Genomic DNA, 17,490 nt, shown 5'->3' on the forward strand with positions numbered 1-17,490 from the left:
AAGCCCCACGAGGCTGTGGGCCGTGGTTGCTCCAAAACAACCAGAGTGTATGGGTGCACACACACACACACACACACACACACACACACACACACACACACACACACACGGCGTCCTTCCTAGTCCCTTGGCTCTTTCTGGGATGCTATCCTTGGGGTTATCTATGGCTGCTCTTCCCTAGCCCCTGACATCCCTCCACCTCCCAGAACACATTATTCCACCTCCCTGAACACTAAGCCTCTGCAGTTTCCGGGGCCTCAGGACGTTATAAATACGGTGAAATGGGGAGGTTTGCCAGCCATGTTAATCCTTTTTGGGTCATCCCACCTCCAGCACTGTGAAACCCCTCCCAGTACAAGTCCTGCAACTGAATGTCAGTATCAAGTGTGCATCCCCAAAATAACAGATTTCCAGTGCAGAATTTTAAATTGGAGGTGGGAAATGGAGGGTGGGACAGGGTGATGCGCAGCAAGTCCCTGGCCCTCTCAGAATGCCTCTATTTGCTCTACTGATGTTTGCTGTTATCCTGGTGGACTCAGATATCACGTCTCACTGCAGCTTGCTCTAGTGATTCAGAGACTGTGCAGAAACAGCAACTACACGTGGAAAGACCAGCTGGGCCTGTGGGCCATCTGACCCCATCCAGGCTACAATTCCCAAGTGATGTGGTTGATTGATGTGGTTGGAAACTAGTGCCCCAGTTTCCTGCTCATATTCAGTGTGGCTTGCACAAAAAATGCAATTGAGAGGGTCAAAAATGCTGGGTGAGTTTTCTTGCCTGCCCCAAATTTTCCCCCAGTACATCTCTAAAAAGTCCCAGCTCTCGTCTCGTCTCTGGACCCCCATCACAATAAGATTCGTTGGTCCCAGTGACTGTCTCTGGCGCTCAGCGTTGCTGGGGCTGTTTTTCAGGAGAAAAAGAGGCCGATGGTGCTGGCCAGGTGGAGTTCAGCTGGGGCCCTTATCAAAGCTGCCAGGCCTGTAGTTTTTGTGTACGGATGGGGAAGCTATCTGGCCTAGGACAGCCTCTTGGGCAGGGAGGGCGGAAGGTGCCAGAGATCCTGGGCACAGCCCGGAACTGCCAGATGCAGAGATCCTGGGCACAGCCCGGAACTGCCAGATGCTGTCTCTGGGAAGATATTAGGTGCGTCCTGGGAAAAGAAAAGCTTGCAGGAGCTTCTTCCTAGGAGATAGTGTTTCAGGTTCTACTTTCTCTTTCCAGAATGTAGTTAGGGGTTAGGGACCCACTAAAAAACGTTTTCACCTTGCCGCGGAACTCACTGCTCACATTGTGGGGAGGGAAGCAATGGGATGCTCTGGGGCTCCTTGACGTCACCTCAGCTCCAAGAACCTGAGGACCTGATGTCCTAAATCCCCTAGAATCTTGGTGTCCCCACAGCCGGCTCAAAAGAGTCCCGTCCCACCTCTCAGAGCGCTAAGCCTCTGTGACGTCATGGTCTCCTCCTGCAGACACTGTGACGTCACAGAGGCCTCGGGCTGCAGCATAAAGCTTGAATGAGGTCCACAGAGGCATTCTATTACGCAACTTCATGACGTCACAGATGGGCCACGCCTCGGGCTAATATAGCCACACTTCTCGGCCCCGCCCCGCCCCGCACCGTGAATCAGCCCTTAGAGGCGCCAGGAATCGGTTCGTCCCCACCGACAGGATCCGCAGACCCGAAGCGTTGGCAGCTGTCCTGAGTGAAGGGCGGTGCCCTGCAGCGTCCTCTTCCTGAATCTGTGGTTTAGAGTGGTCTCCCTGCCCGCAGGGTTTCATGTCAGCATTTGCCAAGGCGTACTCGTCCCACCCACTTCTGCGCCCACTATGGCCTCGCCCTCCTCGCCCACTGCGCAAGCGCCACGCGCAGGCGCAGGCGCAAAAGGAACTCGCAGGCCAGTGTTGCTGGTGCTGGAGTCCGGAAGCTGGCGGCGGTGCGTGGAAATCGTTGCGGAGTTCTGTGTTTTGCTTTTGGGGATCACAAACTCAGGGGCACACTGGCCCGGCGGGCGCATCCAACCGTTGGCGTATGTGTGGGCAGAAAATGCAGACGAGGAAGTGGGTGGCGCTGGGCTAATGCGGGCTGGAGCCCTTGACTTGGAGTGCCCAGTCCAGCGCCGAAGTCCTACGGAGGCTCCTGGGATCTGAGCGGGAGGGGGTGGCGCGGCGGGCCCTATCCTAGGCCAGAAAGTCCGCTGCGGTCCCAGCCCTTTTGGGCAGGCTCTCTGAGGTCGAGGTCTCCCACTGCACCCGTTCATCCCGATTTTCTGGGCCGTCTCTAGAGCCCAGTTGGTAGTTGGGCCCAGTTGGCATATGTTTCAGATGAAAAATTCACTACGGACTTGCGATGCTAGATTGGGGTCAAATCTCATGTCAGTGGCAGAGGAAGAATTCGAAGCTGTGCTTTCATTGAGGGAAAGGGCCAGAAGACCCAGCTCTAGCTTTTTCTGACAAGCACAAGTTTTGGGGAAGTCCCTGTGCTTCACTGAGCCTCAGTTTTCTTCCTATAATAGGGGTAGGGCTTTTCCTACCTACCTCATTGACTTTATGTAGAGGTAAAAATCATACACATTTTGCCAATAATGTATTCACTGCTTGAACCAAGAACTGTGCCCTAATGTGTTGTAGAACAACTTTGGCATGTATGAAGGCCTTGTAAATGATGATAATGATGATGCTTAGAAATATTTCTCAGCATTTTATGTAGCCTGCCTCCCAACCTGCTTTATTCCCAGGAGAGACCACCCCCATCTTTACTATAACAGAGGGATCCTGAAATGAAATGAGAGAGGGAGAATATCACTGAACTGGTGGCCTTCTTGAAAACTCCGGGAAAAAGCCTTTTTCAATGACATAGGGACCAATGGATTAATCAGTTCACAAATTGTTATGTTTGGTTGGGAAGATGTGTCATGGCTCTATGTCAAACTCACCACGTGTTTGTGGAACCCAGGGAGTTAAAAAACAACCTGTGGCGACTGAGGTGTGGAGCTGGGGAAGGAGCCTATGTATGTATGTGGCAAATGTGATGGCATAGATAAGGACGTGCTTAAACACGGGCTTGCAGAGTGGAAGACCCCTTGTGGATTTGTGCCTTCTTATGATTGATTGATTGAAACAAGGTCTCCCTCAGTTGCCTAGGCTGGATTGCAGTGGTGCGATCAGGACTCATTGCATCCTCAACCTCCCCGGCTTAACCAGTCCTCCCACCCCAGCCTCCTGAGTAGCAAGGCTACAGGCGTGTGCCACCACGTCTGGTAATTTTTTCTACTTTTTTGTGTAGAGATGAGCTCTTGCTATGTTGCTTAGACTGGTCTTGAACTCCTGGGCTCAAGTGATCCTCCCACCTTGGCCTCCCAAAGTGCTGGGATTACAGGTGTGAGGCACCCATTTGTTTTCTTTGACTTGTGTTAGAGCATCCTAGCCTCAAGAAAAAGTGGCCACACAATGTTCTTTATGTGGACTTCTGCAGGAATGTTCCTCTCACCCAGTCACTCCAGTCCTGGCAATTTGCTGCCATTTTTTTGGTCGTTTTTCCTGGCTAAGGCTAGTTCCAGCCCCAGAGATTAGAATATGAAAGGATTAACCCCCCCTCCCCCAAATGAGATGGAAGGATGAATGAGTTGAAAGTTTTTGTTTCCCTTTTCCAAACGCTGAGCTGGCCCTCATCAGTGCAGCTGTCTCTGGGGATGTATAAAGCATAATTAATACATTTTAAATGTTTGGTTTGAACTTTTTTTGCTAGTGAGATAAGATAAGGAGTTTTTGTCATGACAAGGGAAGGGATGGATTTCTTTCTATCGTTTGCAGGAGTGGGTGCCACTTGGAGCCTTTAGGTAGACAGTTGCATGAGATGAGAAACTTTATAGGGGGCGTGGAAGAAAGCCAGTGGAGATGGGGAAGGAATGGCTAGACTCTTTACCTTCCAGACAACCAGAGGGGAAAAATGAACTTCCAGAGAATTTGGGTTTGTCTTAAATATTGAAATTTGCTTGGGAGTTTGGGCCACTTCTTATTAACCTGGGTCCAGAACTGAATGTCTGTGCAGTCAGAGCTCAAAATTGCTTTGGTATCTTACAGTACACATAGCATTTCCCTGTTGGTATACCGTAGACCAAGAACCAGAGCATGTGTGGTGCTAGAGCCATCAGGAGTAGTCTCTATGGCCTTATCATTGGAGAGATCATTGGACACTGAAATATTTGAGCAGGGACACTGTAAGATGGGTGGAAATACTAGAAGAGTTATTATTATCAGAGGGATCTATGTATCCATAAGATCCATATTTTTAATTATAATGTTCATATCTTCTATATTCTTTTCAATGTCTTGATTTCTTTGCCTGTTAATTGCTAGCTGACACTTCAGTTGTATTAAAAACCCCCGCCATGATGGTGGAACTGTCATTTTCTTATTGTAGTTCCATCAAAGATATATAAGCTATATATACATATATACATAAATTATATATATGTACACACGTATGACTGTTTAAGCTATTTACATTTATTGTGATGTATATATTGCTGTTATATTCTACCATCTCACTTTATGTTTCTAGTTGTCCATCTGTTTTAATGGCCCTTTTCTGATGTCCTTTGATTAAAATCATAAGCTTTTGCTTAATTTCTTTTGTGATTACTCTTGAATGTTTAATACGTTTACTTAGCTTAAAGTCTCAATCAGTAACATCACTTACCTTCTTAATAATATAATACATATGGCAACTTCAGTCACACCTGACGAAGATCCCAGTTTACATGTCCCCCAAAATTCATTAGGCTCTTTACCCTCACCACCCTTCTCACCATTCCTGTGCCTTGGCTGCTCACCTAAGGGGCATTGCTTCCTTTGAATTTTCAGTGGCTGCGTGGAAGACCAGCTTATCCTTGAGTTCAGCCTGACCATGCTTATGTTTGTCTCTCCATGACAGTCAGCAATACTCTTGGGGACTCAGTGTGGCAGTTGAAACAATGGCAGGGGCTGGGGCTTTACCTCTGTGGGAAAGGTATGAAACATTGCTAGGGCTTCTCAGCCGGAAAGCTGGGCAAGCTTTTGCCCCTAGCAAAGCATAAGTTTTATTTTAATTGTCATAAGTGTGTATTTAACTGGGCCAAGGAGGATTGGAAGTGCTGGGGAAAGCATTCAGTTGTAATATATTCCTTCAGGTTTACCCCCAAATGTTTTAATTTGGAAATTTCCAAGCATATAGAAAAATTCAAAGAATTTTATGGTGAGCATCCACAGAATTGATTTCTTTGAGTTTGTCCTCCTTGGGGTTTTCTCAGATTCCTAATCTGTAGGTTTATGCCTTTTTTCATATTTGAAAATGTTTCAGCCAATTACCCACCACCTAGATTTCATAATTGATCTTTTACTATACTTGCTTTATCACACATTCATCCATCAATCTATCCTTCCAACATTTTTAAAAACAAAAATTTACAAACATATAGAATAATGGAAAGAATAGTGCAAAAGACACCCTCAGATTATCCTCATAGAGTCGATAATTGATAATGTTTTATTCTATTTGTTTCCCTCTCCGTCTTTCTCTCTGAATCATTTGAAAGTCAGTTCCAGACTTCATTATATTTCATCCCTAAATATTTGAGCACATATCTCTTAGAAATAAAGACGTTATCCTACATAACCACATTATTATAACACTAAAGAAAATTAACAATTTTATATCATTTCATGATCAAATGTTCCATCTATATTTGTTTCTTCAAATTTTCCAACCTCTTGTATTTTTAAAAACCAGAAACCAATAAAACTTCTTACATTGCATTAGTCTTTAGTGTTTTTTAATCTAGAACAGTCACCTGTTTTAAAAATGTTTTTTGTTTTGAAATAATTATAGATTTACAGAAAATTACAGGGTGATTCCATATACACTTCACTCAGTTTCTCCCAGTGGTTAGTTACATCTTGCATGATGATAGTACAATATCATACCAGAAAATTGATATTGATACAATGAGTGTGTGTAGTGTTATGCTATTTTATCACATGTGTAGATTCCTGTAACCACCACTATAATCAAGATATAGAACTATTTCACTAGTTAAAACATTTTAACAGTTTGAGGAAAGTGTGAAAACCTGACCTCCCTTTAAGCTCCTTTATCCTCCGTGTTTATGACATATTGGCTTTAAATATTTCTTCTACATACATTGAGATCCACATTACACAATGCTAAGTTTTTGCTTTGACCATCAAATGTAATTTAGAGAACTCAAGAGGAAAGATAAAGTTTATTGTATTTCACCATGTTTTTGCTTTTTCCATTGTTATTTTTTTCTTCCTGATGTTCCAAGTTTCCTTCTTTTATTATTTCCTGTTTTGAGAACTTACCTTCTTTAGCCATTCTTTTAGGGTAGGTATGCCGGTGACAAGTCCTTTTAGTTTTTCCTTCATCTGAGTATGTCTTTATTGCCCCTTCATTCTTGAAGGTTAATTTCACCAAGAATTCTGGGTTGACAGTTATTTTCTTTCAGCACTTGAAAAATGTTATTACTTCCTTCTGGCTTCCATGGTTGCTGGTCAGAAATCCACTGTCATATGAATTGCTTTTCTCCTATGCGTAAGGCGTCATTTTCCAATGCTGCCCTCCCCTCCCCTCCTGTCCCCTCCGCTCCTCTCCCCTCCCCTCCCCTCCCCTCCCCTCCCTTCCCCTCCTTTTTGAGAGGAGTTTGGCTTCTTTCACCCAGGCTGGAGTGCAATGGTGTGATCTCAGCTCACTGCAACCTCTGCCTCCCAGGTTCAAGTGATTCTCCTGCCTCAGCCTCCCAAGCAGCTGAGATTACGGGCACCCGCCACCACGCCCGGCTAATTTTTGTATTTTTAGTAGAAACGTGTTTTCACCACGTTGGCCAGGCTGGTCTTGAACTCCTGACTTCAGGTAACACCCACCTCAGCCTCCCAAAGTGCTAGGATTACAGGCGTGAGCCACCGCGCCTGTCTTCCAGTACTGCTTTCAGATTACTTTCTTTGTCTTTAATTCTTCAATTTTCAGAAGTTTGAGTATGATGGTTCTTGGTATAAATTTCTCTCAGTTTATCCTCCTCAGGGTGTTCTCAGATTTTTAAATCTCTGGGTTTATGCCTTTTTCCATATTTGAAAAATTTCCAGCCATCGTTTCTTCGAATGCTTTTTCAGCTCCACTTTCTTCTCTGCTTCTTAGACTCCAATGATGCAAATATTAGAATGCTGTTTTCCCACAGGTACGTGAGACTGTGTTCATTTTTTTCAGTCTGTTTTCTCTCTGTTTTTCCAGATTGAGTAATTTCCATTGTTCTAATCATCTGGTTCACTGGTTTTACCCTCTGTCCCCTCCATTCTGTTGGTTGAGCCCATCCATTGGGATTTTTATTATTGAATTTTCATTATTGAATTTTTTAAATTCTAAATTTCCGTGTGGTTCTTCTTTAGTTGTTTCTAGTGTTTGTAATTGCTAATTGAAGCATTTTTATATTGGCTGCTTTAAAATTTGTGTCAATAATATCAGCATCTGTGTTATCTTAATGTTGGTGTCTGTTGATTATCTTTTCTCTTTCACGTTAAGATTTTCCTGGTTCTTGGTGTTACCTGATTTTCCATCATATTTTTGGAATTTTGAGTACTATGTTATGAGATTGGGTTTTACTTAAATCTTTCTTAGCAAGTCCCCTCTGACACTGCTCATTTGGGAAGAAGGAAGTACTGCTTTGCTACATGAGAGGGTGATGGTCTAGGCTCCCCTCCAGGCCTTTGGGGACACCTCCCATGCCCAGAGGGGTAGAGGTGTTTTTTTACTGACCCTCATGTGGCTTCTACTATGAGGTAGGTGAAAGGTCTTGCTATCCTTGGGTGATGGTGAAAGTTTGACTGTCCACTCAGTCTTCTCAGGCACCACTTGGCGGGGGCAGGGAGAGGTGCGCTGTTACAGCTGGAAAAAGATGGAAGTCTAGGCTCCCTACTCAGTCTTCGCTTAGTGGTAACCTGTGGCTTTGTGAGTCTCTGTCTAATTGCATAAGTGAAGAATTATTGGCCTTACAGAAATATACACTAAGTGATTGGTAGATTTCTCCACAAATTCTTACTTCCTGGGGATAGAATGATCTAAGATGTTCCTGTTAATTCTAAGATGATCCTGGGTTTCCTCTCTAAGGTACTGTGCTGTGTAATGTACTGTGATATTTTAAATTTCACAATGCACAATCATCCTTTTATATGTTGACATAAAATGCCCTGGAATGGTCTTATTATAAAATTATAAAACCTTCATCTGTCTCACATGTTGATATTTAAGTTCCCTGTGGATAAAAAAGAACAATTGATATTTGTAGATTAGCTGCAATCTGTTGAATTTTGACATAGTAAAGTTGAGTCTTGCATTATTTTGTTTACGAAAAGAGAAAATCTAATGATTCTAGTGCCATAGTTTTCTTTTACACCCCTACTCCTTTGTCTGATTTTCAGATGACAGTTTTTAACATAAGTTTGTCCATAAAACTCTAAGTCTCATTAAAGTTTTGGGAGTGGAATTTCAGGAATCTATTTATATTTTCCTAAAATATTAGGTTAGTTTTCTTCAGTGTAAAAATACTTCCTAAGGGGATAGACTTTTTTTCTCTTCTAAAATTGTGCCTCTAGATTTCTTAGTGTTGTTTTGGTCAGGAGGAGAAATAATTATCAAAGCAAAAAACTTTTTTTGGTTAAATTTTTATTGATTAAGATTTATGTATTGTGCCAGATTATGGACTAAGTGTGGGCATTATACAAACTGAGAGGAGTGGTCCCTATTTTTTCTAGATATATATTGTTATGACATAAAGTTTATTTCGGTAAGTCTGGACAGACTTAAGTAGATAGCCTGGATAAATGGAACTAGGAGGCAGGGAACTTTGGTCTCAGTACAGATTTTATTGCTGAACTTTCTTCGGTCATCTTAGTGAAATCCTGTAGCATCTCTGGACCTCAATTCTTACCTGTCAAGGAGAATAAAAACACCTGTCTTTTTTAACTTCTACAGTTTCTGCCTGAGGAAATTTAAATATGTGTCCTAAACGTAGATAACATTGCTAAAGACTGTTTACTTCTTTTTATTCATTCTTTAAAATAATCTGCAAACACTACCAGGTTTTCAGCTGCTTTTGGTTTCAAAAATGTCTCAGAGCAAAGAGAATTAAAAAAAAAAAAAAAACTTGCATGGGATAGGTTTAAAAAAGTTTTAGACTTCATTTCCAAGATTTTCTATCTCCATTTTTGCTATTAGTGAGAGCTGAATTTATTTTTCTTTCCTGAATACTCTGAACTTTTAGTTGTCCTGGATCTAGTTGTGTCACCTATGAAGATTTAGGCAGAAAAAAGCCTCGCACGTGGTTTAGAGAACTGTGTGGCAGACATCCCTGGATTAAAATAGCTGTAATTAGTAAATCAATCTCATGTTTAGAAATATACTGAAGTGTGTGGATGTTCTGACTTGATCCAGAAACAATAAAACCAAATCAACTGCTTTCAAGTAAGAACAATTGCAAAAACAAAAATTTTGAAATAATGAACATAAAGATTTGAATTATAAATACTTGTTTGTAGAGAAACAAAAGAAATTGCACTCATTTCTAATTTCAGGGGAAGAGAGCTCAGTGGTAGTTAGGCCACACCGACCTTGTTGGTGTGTTAAAATGGGAATTTTCACATAAAGTCATCTGTATGAGACAAGGAGCCCTGTACCACCCCATGGTGGGCGGGAACTCTTCTTCCATCTGTAGACTGATTCTTAGATGTGGCTCAGAACTGACCCACGCACACACAATCCCTGCAGATTTTGTCTTCTATTCATAATCATCAGAGTTTGAAATTAGGGAGTGAGCCAAAAGTATTACAGGTATTTTAGCTGTGGTTTTTAGGTCCTCTCACAATTAATTGCTAAACATATTTTTGACTAGCGGAAAAAAATGTAAAGTAATGTCTAGAGTTTTCTTTATGTCTGTAATATTTACTTGTTTCCCTGCTATCTAAATCATTCTGAGCAGCACAATGTGTACAGGCCAGAAAGGCTTGGAGCCTGAATATCAGTGACCAAAAAAGAATCTTCAGAGCTGCTAATGTAACCTCTGAGGAAGCCAGGGGAAAAAATCCATTCTGCCCTTTTCAGTTCATTGGTTGTATTATTTTGCACTAAGAATGACTGTCCTAGGCCTACCTGACTGGCACCAGGTCCATTGAGGTGCTTGGAACACCGCCTCCCCCACACCCTCCTGCAAACAAATAGTGACGAGAGATGGGTGCACAGCTGGCTTTGGCTTGGTGCCTCCTTTGGCCCTAGGGGTCCACTCACTCCTGGCATAGGAGGCATGCATCTGCATCTGGATCGTGAACAAGATGGTCTCGCCTTGAAAATACTGCTGCTGGCAGAGTGATTTCAGAGATGCCTCTGAGAGTTTCACCCTTTGAGAACAAACCACCCACCTCTCGCTTGAGCTTTCCTTACCTGCTTTCCAAGGAGCCTAGAATCCCTCACTTTCTCGTGAGAATCCTTCCTTCCTTCCTTAGTAAGAGATGATGTTTATTATAGAATGCAGACCTATGCGGGGGGGATATTCAATATAGCTACCATTTGTTGAATCCTTACCATATCTGAAACATTTGTGACAAGAGATTTGCAACCACAAATATTCTCATTTTTTAAAATGAGGAAACTGAGGCTCAGAAGTACATTTTTGTACAAGATGACAAAGTTAGTAAATCATGGAACCAGGCTTCAAATCCAGATTCTTCAGACTCCAAAATCCATGGGCTCCCAGGACCCTGTACTGCCTCCCTGTAACTGAGATTCACTGAGGGGAGGCCGTGGCCTGACGGGTGAGGAGTGCTGGGCTCTGACCTCCTGGTGGTGAGGAAGAGAGCAGCTAAGAGGTCCTGGGCTGAGAAAGCTTTGCCTCACCAGGTGCTCTGAGTGCTGGCACAGAAAGGATGAAAGCTTAAGTCCAAGCACAAAGTGGAAGTCTTCCTCCTGCTTCACGGGGTAACCTTCCAGGGTGTCTCATTCAGGAGGGAGCCCATCCTGGGAGAATGAAGAGAGCAGGTATGTGGCCAACCCCTGCCTGCACTAGGGCTCTCATGCTTGTCTTTCTTCAGAAGAGGATGATGCTTGTTTGAGAGGGTAGCATAGTGTTTATGATGTTATACTGCATTTCTATTTCCTTTCACTAGCTGGAGTATGAGCTGTGAACCTGAAAAGTGTTGGAGCACCTCAGCTGGGAATGTCAAGGGCTGACAGAGGTGGCAGTGAGGCCTCAGATGGGTTTCTGGTTGCCGTCTTGATGTGACATGGCTTAGACTTTCCACTGCCCTTCAGAGTTTCTTCTTTAGCCATGTTCCCTATGCTAATTATCATTATGATCACTATGGCTGAAATATAGCTGAAGAACGCAGTCAGCGTATAGTAAGTCACCCAGACCAGACTTTTTCAGAATATGGCCTGAAACTTTTTCACCTTCTCAGTCTGGTCCAGGGACTTATCCAATGTACTTCTATAAAAGCTGTGACTTAACATTTCTGATGCTGTATTACAAATGTCTGCTTATAGACTGCAGGCTTATTGAGGACATGAGCCAGTTCTGCTTATCTCAGCATTCCCCATGCCTTTTGTGGCACCTGAGCTTGAGAAGGTGTTCCTAGCTAAGCCGGACTTTGGAGGAGAACAGCCTTGGTCCAATTACAGAAATGGGGAAACTTCATGGGAAAGAGGGGTGACTGGTTAATTGTGCTCCTGGGAAAAGCATGCTTCTGATCATTAGGTTGAGAATGAGAACCGTGTGTTTAAACTGGAGTAAAAAGAACAATCTACTGGTAGCCCTGACCCCAGCCAGCATGATGGGGCTACCCAGAAGGGATGTTTCTAAAGTGGGAACAAAAGCTTTGCTCTGGGACATCCTAGATTGCTTTTCCAAATAATTATAATATGTGATAAAGACTGCACCTTTTATTTCCATTTTACTCTGTGTTTAGGATGAAACATTTTAAATAAAAGTCCTGAAAATTAAAAGGCAAATAAAGCAATCCTGCTAATTTAATGAAGGCAAAGCTGTAAATGCAGCTTTTATGGAGTGTCAACCACTCCCTGAGGAACCTGGTAGCCAGAGGGAAAGGAGGAGGAGGGGCATCCTATGACTCATCCCAAGGGGCCAGAACCTTTTTTCACTTTTCTGTAGCAAGTAGGGCTTCTAGAGAGGAGAGCTCTGCTAGTAAAGAATGATCCAGGGCCCTCCGCCCTATGAATTTTTCCTTCAAGTGGCCTTGCTTTCTTTGTCCATGATGAGGCTGGAGGCATGGCATGGCTCTTTGAAAACCCCCATCACTTTGGGTTGGTGACCTTCTCCCTCTGGTACCTGTGTGCCAGGAGGTAGGTATGGAAGACAGGCTTTTGTCCAGTGCCTTCTGTGGTATGTGGCCTATCTACAACACTAGTCAGAATGCAACGGATAGAGGGCCACTCTGTACCCTGGGGCGTCCTTTCGATAATCCCCTCATCACAGTCACCTCCAAAGGCTGCTTGCCCTGACAGTGGGGATGTGATGGGCAGGCTGTCAAATAGATTGTGAGTGCATTAGCAGGATTAGCAGTGAAGGCTAATAGTGTAGCATTTCCAAAGTTCATTCACAGCAGCTGCTTGGCTGCCAAATTGGGCAGGCGCAGGCTTCAGAATTAATGTCACATCTGGGACGGCCCTGATGTGGTCAGAGGCACAACAGTCCCATTGTGTTTGACTTGTGTTTATGTATTTTTATTCTATAACAGAGTTCAATTTGTAACATTAGTAGAAAGATACGTCTAAGTGTTCTTTTTTTTTTAACTTTTTTAATTAATAAAATTTATTAATGTAAGACTAGAAAAATATTTATTCAATATGATTAAAAATTCTATTTCAGAGAGAAGAAAAAGTATTCCATGAATTATACCTCTTTTGTTAACATGCTAGTTATTCCATCTTATTGATGAACTAGCTGAAATACTTCTGCCACCCTTCAAAACCAGATACCTTGTTTTTGGTAGTTCTTGTAGTATTGTTGATTTTATTTCTGCTAGCGAAAGTAATATACCTTCATTTTGGAAAAAATTGATCAGAAAAGTACAAGGGAGCCATTTAAAATGCTCAGTCCTTTTACTGTATAGATATTACCTCTGGTGCCATATGTATTTCCATGTAATTTTCCTACTGTGCATATATATTAAAGAAAACGGTGATCATACAATGTATTTGGGTTTGTTTCCCTTTTAAAACACTGAATATGGCTGGGCACGGTGGCTCACGCCTGTAATCCTAGCACTTTGGGAGGCCGAGGCGGGCGGATTGCCTGAGCTCAGGAGTTCGAGACCAGCCTGGGCAACACAATGAAACCCTGTCTCTAGTAAAATACAAAAAAATTAGCCGGGCGTGGTGGCACGCGCCTCTAGTCCCAGATACTCAGGAGGCTGAGGCAGGAGAATTGTTTGAACCCGGGAGGCAGAGGTTGCGGTGAGCCAAGATCGTGCTATTGTACTCCAGCCTAGGCGATACAGCGAGACTCCATCTCAAAATAAATAAATAAATAAATAAATAAATAAAACCATACTGAATATTATATCATCAACATTTGCCATTTTTTGCACTTTTAGTGAAAATATAAAATTTAGTTACTATAAAATAGTTTATGTGAATATATTTGCATTAGTGTTCTATTGATGTGTAACAAATTACTAAAAATTTAGCACCTTAAAACAATACCCACTTATTAACCCGCAGTTCTGTAGGTCAGCAGTCTTGCATGATATGACTGGGTTCCCTGCTCGGGGTCTCACAAGGGCAAAATCAAAGTGTCAGCTGGGCTGAGTTCTCTGGAGACTCTGAGAATTGCTTTCAAGCTCATTCTTGGTAGCCGAATTCAGTTCCTTAAGTGTGTAGAACTGAGGTCCTTGTTTCCTTGCTGGCTGCCTATTCTTAGCAGCTGAAGCCACCTGCCTTCTCTGCCATGTGGCCTCTCTATCTTCAAGCCAGCATTGGTGCATTGAATTTTTATTGTGTTTTGAATCTTTGACGTCCTCTTCTGTGACTGCTGGAGAGAACTGCTCACTTTAAAGGGCTTATATGGTTAGGGCAGGCACACAGAATAATCTCCCCCGGCTTAAGGTCAACTATGTCAGATCACATAATCTAATTAGGCGAGTGAAATCCATCACATCGATAGTTTCCAGGATTATGCAGGGCATGTACACTAGGGACAGGGAATCTTGGGAGCCATCTTACATTTCTGCCCACCACAATATTATATTTAGTAGTTTTTGTATTTTCAAAATTTGTTTATTTCCACTTTCTTATTATTATAAATACTGTTTTGGGTGAAATGATACTTTGTAATTTGCATTTTCTAATGAAGTTCTATGTTAATTTTCATATGTTTTTTGACCATGTATATTTCTTCTTATATGAATTATTCCTTGCTGTTCTTTTTTACAGTATTTTTTCTAATTGATATATAATGCTTTTTCAATAGTAAGGTTACTAAGCCTTTGCTGATTTAAAAAAATGGTTTATAGAAAGGAGTCTCACTATGTTGCCCAGACTAGTCAATAAGCAATCCTCCCACTTTGGCTTTCCAGAGCACTGGAATTACAGGTGTAACCATTGTGCCTTGCCCCAACTGCGAATTTCATCACAAATATTTTACCTTTCTTTGCTTACTTTTTGATGCACAAATATTTTAAACATATATATGCACAATTCTACCTGTATCTTCCTTTTTCTTTCTGCCTTTGGAGTCATTTAGAAAGTCCTTTTGTACCCCAAGATTTTAGAAGTATTGAGTTACATTTCTCTGTTACTTTTAGGGACTTATTATTTGTATTTAAACTTTTATGTATATGAAATTTATTTTCTATGTAGTATTAGGTACATAGTTAAATTCCCCTTCCCCTAAATTGTCAACCAGTGATTCTAAATGAAGTAACTCATCCTTTGCTCTCTGATTTCAAATGCCATTTTTTGTAGTTGACCCATTTGAGTTGCTTTTTATTCTGTTCAATTTTTCTGTTTTGCAAACTGGTATAAGACCCATGCTCTTACAATGATTATAACTTTGAAATAAATTTAAATGTTTTGCAATACCAATTCCTCCTTGTGATCTTTGGTTTTCAGTATTTCACTGGCTCTTTTACCCTTCTGCTTTCAGGAAGTTTAGAATGAATTTAAATTGCTAGTGGAGGTGGAGGCTGCAATGAGCCGAGATCACTCCACTACTCTCCAGCCTGGGGGATAGAGTGAGACTCTGTCTCAAAAAAAAAAAAAAAAGAAAAAAAGAAACAACAAAAAAAGAAACTTCAAGTATCAAAATCAAAATCAGAAAATTAACATTGATATATTATTGCCATCTAATCTGCAGATTTCATTCAAGTTTCACGAATTTTCCTAACAATGGCTTTTATAGAAAAAGGATCCAAGTCATGATCCTATATTGCATTTAGTTGTCATGTTTCTTTAGTCTCCTTCAGTCTCAACTTGTTTCTTAGTCTTTCCATGACTTTCATAATCACAACAATTTTGAAGATGATAGGCTGATTATATGGTAAAATGTCCCTCCTTTGGGACTGTGTAATAAGTCCTCATGATTAGATTTGGAGAAGTGATGTTGTGCTTTTTTGGGGTATGGTAAGGTTAAGAATCGTTATGTAATAACTACAAATTGTTGAACACATACTGTATAAAATATACTTCACTAGGCACTTCACATATTTTAACTCTTATAAGCCATACAAGCACACTAAAAAGTGAGTAGTAGTAGTCTCATTTTATAGATGAAGAATCTGAAGCTAAGAGAAGTTAAGTGATTTGTCTAATGTCACTTAGTAAGCTGCAGAACTGAGTCCAGATCTCAGGCCTATGTCCCTCCCAGCCTGTGCCTTGTCACCTGCACCATGCTGCCAAGTTGACTCCTACCTTGGACCTGCCTCGGGAATGTCAGCATGGGCATCACACAAGAACACAGGAAATCCCACTTTCATAAATATTCTCCAGACTCAACACTTATTAGTTGTATGGCTTGGACAACTAAGTTAATTTTCCTTGGCTTCATTCATTCATTCATTCATTCATCCACTTAATGATTACTTCTTGAGAACTTATCTACAGGCAGTGTTCTAGGCCCTGGAGTTAGGGCAACATAAGACAAAGTCCTTGTGGAATCTGTCTTCTAGGATTGCCCTAGTTTCACTATTTGTAAAATGGGGTAATTAAAATATATGCATAATTGAGTTGTGAAGAATAAATAAAATCATTCATGTAATGAGCTTAGCCCAATGCAGGTACATCATAATTTAATGTAAGTGTCAGCTATTATGTAAAGATCATGAACAGTGAGAAGCCAGTCCAACTCTTGACTCAGTGACAGTGCTCTGAGATAGGGAGGGAGATATAGGACGGGGGAGGCCTGCAGCCTAGGTAGCACACTTTTTCCAGATCTGGGATCAAAGCACAAAGCTGGAAGATGATGATCTCAGTGAGGACGTTGGCAAGGCCTCCCAAAAAGCAGAGCCTAGAGGACACACATCAACACCAATTACTTGTTCAGTATGTGCTTCTGTGCTCTGATTGCCCAGAGATGTGGCCAAAGATTCCACATTGCAAAGCAAAAAACAAACACACAAAAAACAAACGGTGAGGACTAAAGGCAATGTAACACAAGTTGGAGTGTGTGGAGAGCATTGCTGTTTTTAAATTTTGGTTTTCTTAAATGACTCACTGTATTAGATGCCTATCTTAAAAATTCCCACACCTTAACATGTGGTATTAACTCCAACAGAAAACATGCAACCAGCCAAAAGCCAACATAGTTTAAGAAATGTAATATTTTATATGCATCACATTTTAGAATTTTTTTTTTTTTTTTTTTTTTTTTTTTTTTTTGTGGAGGAATGGGGTAACCACCACTGGACATTTTACTTTGCCTCAGGGATACAGTTCTGAAACTTGGAGTTTATACCATAACTTGGCTAATCTGCTCAGATTCAGCATCTGCAACTCCTTTAACTGGCATTTAGTATTATGACAGGAAATCTTTACCATTTTTCTGTTATAAAGAAACATTAGTAGACTGTACTGTAATATGTGCTCAAATTGGGTTACCGTCTCTGATGAACTGTAGAAGAAATGGAAACAGATAGTGAGTGGAACAGGGATCCTGGTGCAATCAATCCCCAATCTCACAGCATGCACCTTGGGGCCCACAGACTGAGGGTCACATCTTCCTAGAGTTTCCTGAGATGGAGAAAATGATTTCTTTCTCTCAGTTGGTGTGATGCTTACATCGGGCAGTGTGTGCAGTTAACCTGGCACACAGTAGTTATTCAGCAAAAATAATTTCCTTTGTTATCTCCTGTTTTATGAATTCAGCTTTCTTCAGAATTTTTAAAAAGCAGTTATAAATTAAACCACGTTGGTTCTTATTCATAGCTGGAGGGCCTGGCAC

General features: G+C 41.6%; 1 long non-coding RNA gene across 1 annotated transcript; it reads left to right on the plus strand.

Moving 5' to 3' along the window:
• Positions 1 to 1,899: 1,899 nt before the first annotated feature.
• Positions 1,900 to 15,137, plus strand: LOC135966872 (uncharacterized). Its single transcript, XR_010580558.2, has 2 exons — positions 1,900 to 11,075; positions 11,204 to 15,137. It is a non-coding gene; the product is annotated as an uncharacterized lncRNA (long non-coding RNA).
• Positions 15,138 to 17,490: the final 2,353 nt, after the last annotated feature.

Source organism: Macaca fascicularis, chromosome 13 (genome assembly GCF_037993035.2).
Source record: "Macaca fascicularis isolate 582-1 chromosome 13, T2T-MFA8v1.1".
NCBI lineage: Eukaryota > Metazoa > Chordata > Mammalia > Primates > Cercopithecidae > Macaca > Macaca fascicularis.